The sequence below is a fragment of the Galeopterus variegatus genome, unplaced genomic scaffold (genome assembly GCF_000696425.1).
Source record: "Galeopterus variegatus unplaced genomic scaffold, G_variegatus-3.0.2 Scaffold6465, whole genome shotgun sequence".
In the NCBI taxonomy this organism is placed as follows: Eukaryota; Metazoa; Chordata; class Mammalia; order Dermoptera; family Cynocephalidae; genus Galeopterus; species Galeopterus variegatus.
In genome coordinates, this window is record NW_007732576.1 from 17,355 (window position 1) to 29,508 (window position 12,154).

Consider the following 12,154-nt stretch of genomic DNA (forward strand, 5'->3'; position numbering starts at 1 on the left):
GCGGGGCGAGGGCGGGCACCTCGGGCCACCTCGCTCGGGCCACCGCGCTCGGGTCCCGGGCTGCCCTTGCCCACGGCTCGGGGCTCTTTCCCGACAAGCCTCCAACCGCGAGATGCTCCCGAGCGCCGCCGCCTCTTCTCCCTACGGCTTTTCTCCTGTGCCTTCTCCATCCCGCCTCTCTCGTCCCCAGTCCTGTCTCTGCAGCGTGCCCGGTCTCTGTCCCCGTCTCCATAACTCCCTCCGTCCCTCTGCCCCCCTTTCTCTCCCTCCCGCCATGCCGTCCTCTCCCTTGTCTCCTGTCGACCCTGTCCCCCTTTCTCCCTCCCATCTTTCCCACCCTCGCGCATCCCCTCGAATCCTCTCCTCTCTCTCCCATTTCTCCCCCTCTCCCTCTTGTGTCCTCTTGCCATCTCCTGTCCCTCTAATCCCCACGAAGGTGGCAACTTTTCTTGTACCTCAGGATCTAAGTACGGGACCCAGCTCATCCCCCTCCACCCCAACACACTCGCACAAAGGCTTCTCCCCAGACACCGCAGGTGGCTCTGCACAGGGCCAGCCTCCTGCTGTAATCCGCTGCCCTGCTCCTTCCTTCTGAGCAGCAGCTCGTGTAAAGGTGACAATTTTGCTCTTGAGAAATCTCTCTAGAGAGGCAGAGGTGTGGTTTGAGCGCTTCCTCAAGTGACAAGACCAGACTCCATCCAGGAAATGCCGGGCAGGGCATCCCCTTCAAGCATCCCCTTCCAGGACAGTCACCTCTGGGGTAGCTCATCCAGGTCTTGGTCTCCTTCAGACCACGTTTCTTCCTTTTGTTTCCTCACCCCTTCATTCCCCCCACCCCCCACCCAGGGGAATCAGGGCTAAAGATTTAACTAAATATTGAAATAAGGGCCCAGCAGGTGGCCAGGTCTTCTCACCTATTGCACCAGGTGGCAGCTTTACTGCAAGGAACCCAGGGTACTTGGGAGCAAGGGATGAATGAATCTGATGGGCCCGGTCCAACCTGGCTGCAGGCCGGGGCATGATGGTTTTATCTTCCCGTCTATATGCTCTTGATCATGTCCAGCTTCTCTGGTATTTTCCTGAAATAATATTGAGCATTATTTCATGAAATTATACATTTTATATGGTCACCTTTTCGATCATAAAGAGTCATTGTTTTCTTTAAAATTCCCTGATGACCGGGGTTTGATCTCTCTGTAACTAGCATATCAGAACCCCTCAGTTCTTGCCCTGTCGCCTGTCTCTGTCGTTTTCACTGCAGGATCTTTCACACTAATCAAATAATGCTTGTGCTGCCAATTTTACTAGAGGTGGAACCCCTGGGATTCCAAACGAATAGCATCCGAACTCCAGCAGAGAAGGGCACTTGATTCTTGAACCATCCTGCTAGTTCATCTTTTCTAGGGTCATTAGGCTCCGCATATTCCTTGAGTTAGGAATGGTACCGATGTGACAGCTCTAGAAAGGTGTCTCGAGCGAGGTTTAACGTTTTAACATCAGAGGCTCATTCTTCATCCTACAGTTAAATGTTGGCTCCAATGTAAGGTTCACGTGATTGAATACAAGCCAGAGGAGGAGAGGTGGGGTGTGGGGTCTTACTTTATTTTTCAAACAGGATTTATGCAAATGATGTGGAAGAATTTTGCACAGAAAAACCTTTATTACTTGTTTCTTAAATTATTGCTCATCAGAACTTTTTGGCATAGTCTGTTCATTTGATAGTCTTTCATTCTGCACAGTGAAGATGACGTTGGGGAGTCAGGAAAGAGGAAGGTCATTTTTCCTTACAGAATCACAGAATCATAACATTTTTGACTTGGATGAGATCTCAGAGGTCACCTGGACCACAGCCTTCATTTTGAAAGATGCAGAAAAATAGAGATTTTAAATGCAAAATGAAGAAGCTTTTTTGTAAAAAGAGAAAATTAGCAAATTACATGTTTTCCATTTTTACGTTAATGCTCTGGATAATAGTTCTATTGGTGCCCATATGCTTCTATTAAAATAGATAGGTCCTTGTGTGTATATTTCTTTTCATTGTAATCAAATCTGAGAGTCTTCTATACAGTTTGCAAGTTACTGACTTCCTTATTGAAAACAATTATCAACACTTTTATTTATTAATTTGATCAAATCTTATTTGAACTCTGAGCCCTCTGCCTATCATATTGTGTTATATTATCGAGTCAATGTCTGGAATGAGGGTAAAAACTCAGCACTTTTTAAAATACCAGTTCGATTTCTGTGCATTTTCCATGCTGGTTTCAACATACAGCTCTCCAAAAGAAAGTAATGTACAGCACACATAAAATATTCAAAAGGCAGTGAAAGAATTGAAGAAATGAATAGTCATTAATGTTTTAGGGTTCTGTGGTAGTATTTCAGGTAACCTGAGCATTATTGTGCCTTTGCGTACTTTTAGGAATTCACTTCTCACAGGTTGCTCGGAGCTCATACTGTAGTTACCAAATTATTTCTATAGTTAAAGGTAATATGCCTTGGGGAAGCAATCAAAATATCTGATTAAGCAATCGAAGAGAACCGGGACTGCTACCAAACCAATCATTAGTTTTAAAAAAAGAGTCATTATATTCTAGTTATGTTCCCTCTTTTTGTTGGGATTTCTTTTTTAGGATTCATTTTCTTAAGCTACAAAGTTGTAAAAAGGCTTATTTGCCTCTTTGATAGAAGAAAACACTCACTGCTCAGCTTAACTTTCTGAACTAAAGACACCTTTAAAGGTTTCTATACCGTTAGAGAAATCATAAAACAATTTTAAGGGCTTCATGTGTTATATTGTAAAAATATCTGCTTAACAGTTTTGTGTACAAAATAAAAGGTTTAGGTTTATCACATGATATGATAAATTCAGGCATTTCATGAGGCTTTTACCTGATTGAATATCTGGCCCATGTTATCAAAATCTCCTGCATGTTGGATTATGAATTGCAGTTGTTTAAAATTAAGATAACATAAATGATATATTCTATGTAGAAATATTGACATATAAATCTTGCCCATTTATCTATTACTAAACCCCCTTTTTGACTAAATAGAGACATTTTACGTAATCCTTTTAGTTCTATGCAGTTGGATGAAAAATTCCTGTACTTTCAAAATAAATTGGTGAAAATGACCAAAGTATACTTTTGGATAATTATCTGTATCCTTTATTAGTTACTGAGACCAAAAAATACAATCTATAGCTGTAAGATTTTGGCCTTGAAACAGCAAATTGTAATGCCAGCATCACACGCACATAGTAGATAGTTTAACCTACAAAAACTACCTTTTCCAAGATTATAGAGAACAGGCTCNGTAAGGTTCACGTGATTGAATACAAGCCAGAGGAGGAGAGGTGGGGTGTGGGGTCTTACTTTATTTTTCAAACAGGATTTATGCAAATGATGTGGAAGAATTTTGCACAGAAAAACCTTTATTACTTGTTTCTTAAATTATTGCTCATCAGAACTTTTTGGCATAGTCTGTTCATTTGATAGTCTTTCATTCTGCACAGTGAAGATGACGTTGGGGAGTCAGGAAAGAGGAAGGTCATTTTTCCTTACAGAATCACAGAATCATAACATTTTTGACTTGGATGAGATCTCAGAGGTCACCTGGACCACAGCCTTCATTTTGAAAGATGCAGAAAAATAGAGATTTTAAATGCAAAATGAGGAAGCTTTTTTGTAAAAAGAGAAAATTAGCAAATTACATGTTTTCCATTTTTACGTTAATGCTCTGGATAATAGTTCTATTGGTGCCCATATGCTTCTATTAAAATAGATAGGTCCTTGTGTGTATATTTCTTTTCATTGTAATCAAATCTGAGAGTCTTCTATACAGTTTGCAAGTTACTGACTTCATTATTGAAAACAATTATCAACACTTTTATTTATTAATTTGATCAAATCTTATTTGAACTCTGAGCCCTCTGCCTATCATATTGTGTTATATTATCGAGTCAATGTCTGGAATGAGGGTAAAAACTCAGATTATTGAAAACAATTATCAACACTTTTATTTATTAATTTGATCAAATCTTATTTGAACTCTCTGCCTATCATATTGTGTTATATTATCGAGTCAATGTCTGGAATGAGGGTAAAAACTCAGCACTTTTTAAAATACCAGTTCGATTTCTGTGCATTTTCCATGCTGGTTTCAACATACAGCTCTCCAAAAGAAAGTAATGTACAGCACACATAAAATATTCAAAAGGCAGTGAAAGAATTGAAGAAATGAATAGTCATTAATGTTTTAGGGTTCTGTGGTAGTATTTCAGGTAACCTGAGCATTATTGTGCCTTTGCGTACTTTTAGGAATTCACTTCTCACAGGTTGCTCGGAGCTCATACTGTAGTTACCAAATTATTTCTATAGTTAAAGGTAATATGCCTTGGGGAAGCAATCAAAATATCTGATTAAGCAATCGAAGAGAACCGGGACTGCTACCAAACCAATCATTAGTTTTAAAAAAAGAGTCATTATATTCTAGTTATGTTCCCTCTTTTTGTTGGGATTTCTTTTTTAGGATTCATTTTCTTAAGCTACAAAGTTGTAAAAAGGCTTATTTGCCTCTTTGATAGAAGAAAACACTCACTGCTCAGCTTAACTTTCTGAACTAAAGACACCTTTAAAGGTTTCTATACCGTTAGAGAAATCATAAAACAATTTTAAGGGCTTCATGTGTTATATTGTAAAAATATCTGCTTAACAGTTTTGTGTACAAAATAAAAGGTTTAGGTTTATCACATGATATGATAAATTCAGGCATTTCATGAGGCTTTTACCTGATTGAATATCTGGCCCATGTTATCAAAATCTCCTGCATGTTGGATTATGAATTGCAGTTGTTTAAAATTAAGATAACATAAATGATATATTCTATGTAGAAATATTGACATATAAATCTTGCCCATTTATCTATTACTAAACCCCCTTTTTGACTAAATAGAGACATTTTACGTAATCCTTTTAGTTCTATGCAGTTGGATGAAAAATTCCTGTACTTTCAAAATAAATTGGTGAAAATGACCAAAGTATACTTTTGGATAATTATCTGTATCCTTTATTAGTTACTGAGACCAAAAAATACAATCTATAGCTGTAAGATTTTGGCCTTGAAACAGCAAATTGTAATGCCAGCATCACACGCACATAGTAGATAGTTTAACCTACAAAAACTACCTTTTCCAAGATTATAGAGAACAGGCTCTGTAAACCTAGACAGGCTAGCAAGGAGGACACTGGCTGGGAGGTGGCCTGGAGCTCACTGGTTCCCACTCCAGGTTTGAGCAGGAGAGAATTGCAGGACTGTCCAGAGTCCCTGTTCTTGCAGTTGTGTGAACAGCAGGCTCCCCCAAAGCTGCTTGATCTTGCACTGACATGGGATTCTACTTTCACATCGGGCTCACCTCCTGTCCCCTCTTTAATTACTTAGACATCGCCAGGGGCAGGGAACCAGATGGCAGTTGAATGAGTTTCTCACTCCTCCCTGATCCCCTCAGAGCCGACCATAAACTCTATCTGGAAATGATGTTGATAATGATAGCAGCGGTGGCAGCTAACATTTCCTGTTTGCTTGTGCCAAACTCTAGGCCAGCTAGGCACATAGGATGTCTAACCACACTTGCATCTTCTCTTCCAATGGTCTTTGTGCAGGTGAGGAAACCACAAATGCATGAAGTCAGTGGACAACAACTTCATGTTCTCATAATAGCTAAGGCACATCATGGTCTGCAGACCCATCAGCAGGAGACACAGTCAGGCCTGGGGCTATCGAAGCATGCTGTTGTTCTAAGCCATCTTTTATTAATGGTGACCTTCATGGTGATCATGTATGTCCACAGGGAAGAGATACACAGCCAGCCATCAGCAGAAGACTCACAGATTGTCAGGACTGAAACATCCTCAAGTCCTAGTGTTTGGATTAAAACTTGGTAAGGGATTCCAGGACAGTTATGTTTACCTGACAGCATTAGTTTCTGGGAATTTCTTAATAGAGGAAACTGGCAGATGTCACCAGTTGTCTGAGCGTGATAAAAAAAAAAAAAGTAAAGGGCAATGCAGCTCAGCTTTGTTCAGTGATATTGTGCATCACTCACATGCACTGAAGGGCTTAAAGGGGTCAACACAGTGTCACCGAGAAGCACAAGTGCAGCACGCGCACACACACACACACACACACACACACGCACACATTCACAAGTAAAGCCCATCTTCATAGCCTAGAAACAGCATTTTACTCCTGACTGTAAAATTACCAGTTCCCATCCAAAAGAGTGACAAACATGAACAGCCCTTTGAGCTCCTAAAATCTATGGATTTCTAACATGCTACAACAGACACAAAGTTTTTAAAAGCCCTGTATTAGTTTGCTAGGGCTAATGTCACAAAGTACCGATGGCTGGGTGGCTTAAATGACAGAAATGTATTTTCACAGTTCTGGAGGTTGGAAGTCCAAGATCAAGGTGTCAGTAGGATGGGTGTCTTCTGAGGCTGAGGTGGCAGAGACAATTTATCCCATAACAAGCCAAGACAGGAACTTATTGGCCAATTCATCGCCTTGTTTCTCTAGGGGTGGTTGCTAGTTTGACAAGTAATGTAAACGAAGTCACACCAAGGAAGGCACAGGAAGGCGAATCTTGCCTGCAGCTGTGAACAGAGGAGAACCCGGAGCATCAACAGTGAAACCAGGCGGTGGGCAGTGCCATCTGATTTGTCTGAGGAAACATGGATTTTTGGTAGCATTCTTATGAGTCCCTGTATTGTTTTGTTCTGTGCTGTGTGCAGGGGACAGAGATAATTACTACCAACGATGACTCTGCAGCTTGAGCTATCGATATGCTTGACTGTTCGGAGAAAAAATAGCTACTTGTTCTTCTATCAAGTAGGGCAGGCAGGAGGACGCAGACAGGACTTGGCATCCTAAAAATAGCCCCACACCAACTTGGAGCACTCCAGCAGCTCTGGCTCCAGCAAGAGCTCTCATCCCCTGGTTCCTCCAATGGTTAATAATAGGAGCCACTTTACCCTGAGTTGACTGTTGTGAATCTGAACTTGCAAGAAGGAATGTAAATGCATTTTTGTTTACTTTTCTGATTTACCTTAAGTGATCAGAGAGATTCGTTTTTCTTTTTAAGGGACATCATAGATTTGTTGCTGTCTTTTAATTGGGATGTGCCCATGTGGACAATGCATTGAAGTTCGTGTAGAAGCCTGACACCTACAGCCTGGTGGTCTTTCCCATCTCCAGGAACAGACCCATCTGGATGCAGGTTAGAAGTAGGGCAGCCACTTAGCACTGGGTTAAAGACAGATAAGGAACAGGCCAAAACAGCTTACATATTAAAAAAAAAAAAAAACAGCCACTAGTGGTGGGTTCTTTGAGCCACGTATCAAATCTCCTAAAATCAACGTTTTTGCTGCCCTGGGTGTGTTGATAAAGTGGTGGGAGGCGAGCAGAGGATGGGTGCGAGTTTAAGTCCTTTCCTCTCTGCCAATCCTTCTGAAACAATTTATGTGCCCTGGTGAGCACGTAAATTATGCCAGCACCAGAACCCTACCCTCAGAGACTCAGACTTCATGGTCTAGGATCAGGCCCTGGCAGAGGCTTGCTGGAAAAGCTCCTCCGTGATTCCAGCAGGCAGCTAGGGTTGAAAAAACTGCCAAACGCTAGTCGTAGTCCATAGTTTCCCACTCCCCCCATCTGAAGGTACAGCCCATGCCCCAGCAACTACAGCAGTGATCTTCAGGGGTGGTGGGTACGACTGACCCCCTGACCTCCCCCAACCCACCTTGACTGGATTCACTGTCCTGAGCCAACCCCAACTCAGCCCCCTTGAAGCCTAACTTCTGTAGAGAAGGCCATCCTAAAACCAAGTCCTTCTTCCCCGGACCACTTGCATAGACCAAAAGGGAGTGTAAACCCTGAGAAAGAAAATGTGCCCCAGACAATTCACTCAACCCTCAACCAGACACAGCTGTGGAGGGCTGGACTGTGTAGACGATCGAGAACTGTGGGTGACTGATTAATGCAGCATGTGTATTGGGTGCCTACCGTGTACCAGGAACTTACTAAGCATTCAGTGGTAGATAAGATAACCTGCCACAGAGAACCTATCTACTGCGGATCATGCCAAACCCATTCACATTTGTCTTTGACATACTAGGCAGATTCGCAATTATATTCCAGTTAATATTTGGGGAAGTGTCCATTCGTTGAATACACATGGACCTGACCATTGACAGTCACCTGGATGTGCACTGGAGACTTGGGTGAGGTGGGGCCCTGGAGTCATCAGGGTCTTCAAAAAGTCTGGGCGATGTTTTCAGAGAGAACACTCTACTTACGGGCAGTCAAGACTTGACTTTAACATTGGGCGTCAGCCTGTTTTCCTCAACATTGTTTTATTGCTAATAAATGAAAAGATTGGGCATTTACCAAAACCCACCAAGAAGTTGTTGTAATGGCAAAAATAGTTCCAGTACTGTCTACAGTTTTCTACCTGGTGAGTCGCAGCTAAGATAAGGTTTAATTGTTCAGTTAGTCTCTCATTGTTCCACACACCATTCATTCATTTATTCATTCAGCACCATTTGCTGAGGGTCTGCCATGATTTGGGCACTGTACCAACATCACTCTTGCCATTCCCTTGGTGGCCCTTCCCCATTCTGTGTGCTGTCCCTGGTACTCCCTTAGTTCTCTCTCTGGTCCTCTCCTTGGCCCACTAACCTGGTGAGGCTGGGAAGAAACTAGCTGAGCGCTAGGACCAAAGGCACCAGATTGGGAAAGTTAGGAGAGGAGGCAAATTTGGGACCAATCAGGGGACAAAGGATTGGAAGATGAGGGCATGTGTGGCCGTGGAAGCTGAGAAGAGGCTGCCTGAACGTGCCCTAGCCAGCAGCAGGTCGAGGCACGGTCAGGGAGCATGTACTCACTGCGCTCTTCCACTCGTGTTCCACAAGTCTTCTGTCCCTGCTGCAGCCACCTGGATGGCTCCTCCAAAACGCCGACTTGGCTTTCTCACACCCTTGATTACGACCCTTACAGAGCACAGCCCAAGTCCCCCAGTGCTGCCCACCCATGGGGGCACACCTCCATCCACGGCCCCCACCAAGCTCCTTCTGCTACCAGCCCCACCTGCCTGGAAAGCCCTCTCACCCTGTTCAGGCGACTCCTGGTCATCCCACAGAACCCTGCCAAGATGCCCTAACTCCTCTGCAACCGCTCCTTCACTAAAGGCAATGCCTTCCTACCCTGAACCAGTTCTGCATGGTCTGGGAAACATTCATGTCTGGGTATACCCTGCTGGATTGCATGTACATACTTACAACTCTGTTGCCTCTTCTCTCCACACAATGTCAGACATACTGTGTGTGCCAAAGAAATGTGTTTGTAGCGAGATGTGCTTACCTGAGCAGACAGCCCAGCCCTTGGTTTCGTCCCTCTCGCAGGTGCTCACTGTGGGCCAGCCGCTGTACAGAATGCTTTATGTGAGTCCTTGGATTAAATCCTTGTAGCAGCCTATGAGCTGGGTGCTGTCATTATTCCTCCTTTACAGAGGAGGAAACTGAGGCTTGCTGAGGTTGAATGACATGCCAGGGGCACAGGGCTAGTAAGAAGCAGAGCTGAGCTGCCATCAGGCAGGCCAGCACCAGAGCCCCCTGGTTCCGATGAGCTGTCTAGTCGGCAAGTAGAAGCCATCTGACCAAGGGCTCCATGTAGCTTGGTTGTTCCCTGTGGGTCCATACAGAGGTTAGGCGTGGCTTTGTGGGTATCTCATGCTTGGTTTGGCTGCAATACTCAGAGTTGATCCGCAAGGGGAGAGAAGGTGTATCCATGCATTCTGACACGTGGTACTGAAATATCAGCAAAGTTGGGAAAATACATTGGTTTAAATTCACCGTAAGCTTGTTGCAAATATTTTGAAAAGCAGAAAGACGTTTTCATTCTTTCAAACTGTAAGAAAAAGATAATTATTGCTGCTTTATTTCTTCTATACACACAGGGAATGGTATTTTAAAGATTCTGAAAATAACTCAAGAAAGAAATGCTTTTTGAACATAATTGTTATATTGGTAAAATCACCCAGATTGAAGAAGTGACTAATTTAAAAATAATTTCTGAAAAATAAATACTAATTCTCCATCGACAGGGAATGGTATTTTAAAGATTCTGAAAATAACTCAAGAAAGAAATGCTTTTTGAACATAATTGTTATATTGGTAAAATCACTCAGATTGAAGAAGTGACTAATTTAAAAATAATTTCTGAAAAATAAATACTAATTCTCCATCGCAATATTTGGCAAGCATTCCCAACATTTTTTATTTTGAGTTCTCTGATGAGGGGGATAAGGAAATACCATCTCACAGTGGATCAGATTACACTTAAAAAGTTGAAATGTATTCAGCTCACTTGGAAATTGAAGGAAAAATATCCAGAAAAATATTGTAAAAGGACTTTTCATTTTTTAATCTTGAAGACTGGACATAACCAAACACCAGAATATGGAGTTATGGAATTTATTATATATTGGCTATAGTAAAAGGCAGCTATGAATATTTTATGAATTTGGGCATTTTGTGCACACAATTATTAAAACAATTATTTTTGCATTACCAATACATATGTATTAGAGTAATTTTTGAATGTCAGGCTGGGTGCCCATATGGCTATCTGGAAGTTATCAGTGAAGAATTGGATATAATTATACCAAATAAATATTAATTGCTGCAAGGATTAATTTGTGATTAATGACACTTCCTACTCAACTGTGCTTCCCAGCCAGAGAAAAGTAGAAATATTATGGAAGAAACTTAATAGGAATTGAGTTTGTTATAAGCTTAAATTGTAAGCAGTTGAATAGCATAAGCCTTTAAAACGTAACTTTTAAGAGTCATCAAAACTCTAAATGAATCATAATTTCCTTAACCGGGCTTTGTGCAAGGAGACTATTCATGGAAGCCTTCCCCTACAGCTCGTGTGCATGTGTGTCTGAGAACACATCCCTGGGGTGGGAACCCTCCCAGGGGTGGCCTGGGGAAAGTAGGGCACAGAAAAGCCAGGGGCCCTTCCCGCAGGAGCTGGTTAGGACCCTCCGGGGGAAAGCGTCTTCGTCACGCCTGAAACTAATGCAGGCACGCTGCCGGGAGTGATGGCTGCTGGTCCCAACCCTTCAGAGACCTGCTGCTTGGTTTCCTTTGATCACTTCTATAATGTACGTTATGAAACATCATAGTTTAAGAGAAGTCATAAAAAATAGTTTCTCTAACTGTAAATATCAACTGGTAAAATTACATTAAGCTTAAAGGATGTTATTATAATTCATAAATAAAACTAATCTAATAAAAAGTGAGTTTGAACTCTACTGAATTGAATTAAAGTGGTTATTTTATTAGCAATTTTCTTTAAAAGGGGATCCTGGCATCTGCCTTTTCATAAGTAAGAGAGATAGAGGTCTCTTGTTGGTTATTCTTAATGATCAAAGAGAAACGGGAGACCCAGGAGCCCCTTCCTGCTGCCTCTGATCCTGACAGGTTCCCTAGAGGACTGCATGGCCTCTCCACATCTGGGGACACCTTTAGACCTCTCTTCAAAATAGTGTTTTTAAATGCATGAAATAAAATGCACAGGATTTCAAGGGAAACCAACTATATTTACATACAGTTATCATATTTCTTTAAAATGTGATTAACTAAAATATGAAATTTTAAAAAGCATTTCCTTGTTAACACATTCAGTATCAAGATCTAGAGTTGGGCCTAACAACCTCCCTTATCTAACACAGCAATAAGCATCAGGACAATGAAGATACCTACAACTGTCATGTGCTTTTCAAAAATCTGTGATTTCTATTGGTGACAAAACCAAGACACTGCTAATACTGCTGTATTTGTTAGTTTTCAGTTGTAATTAAGGGAAGTGCTGAATTACAGGTAGAAGTTACTGAAGGTAAAGACATTTTTCCATCCAAATCTGTCCACCCCTGGGGGTGCATGGGCCCCAGGTTAAGAACTCCAGGTGGTGCATGGCTCTAGATGTTGGTGGCTGTCTTGGGAAAGATCTTCAAGCTTGCTCTGCAGCTCATGGCCAGAATTGTTGGAAAAGAGGTTTGGATGTCTCAGTTCTACCATGTCGTTGTTGGGTG

The 12,154-nt window shown here is 42.1% G+C and overlaps 1 protein-coding gene across 1 annotated transcript in view; it reads left to right on the forward strand.

The window, feature by feature from the left end:
- UBE2QL1 (ubiquitin-conjugating enzyme E2Q family-like 1) overlaps positions 1–12,154 on the forward strand; it is a 47,933-nt gene that overhangs the window by 1,285 nt on the left and 34,494 nt on the right. The gene's annotated exons all lie outside the window — the stretch shown is intronic.